Source organism: Lottia gigantea (genome assembly GCF_000327385.1).
Source record: "Lottia gigantea unplaced genomic scaffold LOTGIsca_571, whole genome shotgun sequence".
Classification (NCBI taxonomy): domain Eukaryota; kingdom Metazoa; phylum Mollusca; class Gastropoda; family Lottiidae; genus Lottia; species Lottia gigantea.
Window position 1 is genome coordinate 12453 of NW_008709948.1, and position 1579 is coordinate 14031.

Sequence of the window (1579 nt, forward strand, 5' to 3'; positions counted from 1 at the left end):
TTATCTACTTGTTTTAACATTGTAATTGGTGGGTTTGGTAATATGGATATTTGATATAGTATTTTTGGTAGTGCTAATGATTTTAAGATGAGGATTTTTCCATTCAATGTTTTTTATTTTCCTTTCCAAAGAGCTAATATATTCTTAATACTTTCAAGTTGAGTTGCCATATAGAATTAAGCTGGTTATTTAATGGAATTTTGATACCTAGAACAGGTATGCTCTCCTGTGTTATTCTAATGTTGTTTGGTATATCATAATGTATTCCTCTTTTTCTCAGGGCACCGAGTGGGGACATCTCACATTTGTCATAATTAGCTTTCAATCCACTTGCAATTTTCAACTCTTCTAAAATACATATGGGTATTGTTAAGTGATTCAATGTTTCAAAATAGTGGTATCGTCTGCAAATTGTGATAATTTTTGATTACGATTAGGTGTTTTGGGAGCAGAGATATCAGGACTTTCACGAATAACAGATGCAAATATTTCTGCACATATAGGCCCTATTCTCACAGTGAAAGTTTTCGTTATAAATCAAAAGCCGCTCCGACAAAATTGTATTAGAAGAAATTTTTAGTACGAACAGGGTACATACTGTGGATCTCATAATCAAAAAGTTTCCGTCGAAAAATAATAGTTCTTTCTTGTATTTTACGTTTTAAAAAGGGACTCTTTACTTATAGTAAAATCCGTAGTGCGTAAGGACATTAGTATTTGCGCGCGTCTATTATTCGGTCAAATTATCGGTCACAGCCAATCAAACCTATCGTCTAACATCAAGTGCTAAACAGAAGACCTCCCACAGTAAATGTAAATAAAAATGGCACATATATAGACGTATATTGTACAATTAGAAAGTGTTTGGAAGAAGAGAACGGAGCTATTCACGTAATTTAGGTAGTATAAGTGTCGTCGGGATGCTAGTGTCAGTAGTGAACGTGTGAATTTGGAGAGAATTGACGAAATATTGCTGTCAGAAAACTAGCAATAACATATAAGGCAAGTGAAGAGTTTTCAAAGCAAAGTCAAGTCATTCACCAACAATCCACCATCTTTAATTTCACTAAAGAAATTAAGGCATCATGGTTCTGTTTTATCAAAAATTACTGAACAGCTTAGAAAATACATGTACCGTTGCCATTCCTAGTCATAATTATAACTATTAGGGTTTTTAGGACAATCAAGGTTTTAAGGACAAATGTCACTCTGGAGGAAAACGTATTAGAGATATCGAGTTTTTAAGACGATGAATCGATAGAGAATTGTTTCAGCTACTCTGAGTCCAAATTTCAGCTCTCGGACTCCCATAGTAAGGCGTAGGGAACGCTTTAAAGTTTTTTTCTGTCCCGATAACCATGTTTATGTCAGTTTTTTTCAAAGCCAGCCCTAGAGAGCCCGTAGATCGGTTTCCAGGATATTCTGAATGATTCTGGATGCACCGGTAAAACCCTAAAATTCTTGAAAAACCCCTTTTACCCCTCATATTTTTTTTCAAAGTCGATTAGAACCAGGTTCTAATGGTCTGAGGTTTTCGGGACCTACGGGATTCGAGAGGGAATACGCATGCGAATCTGTT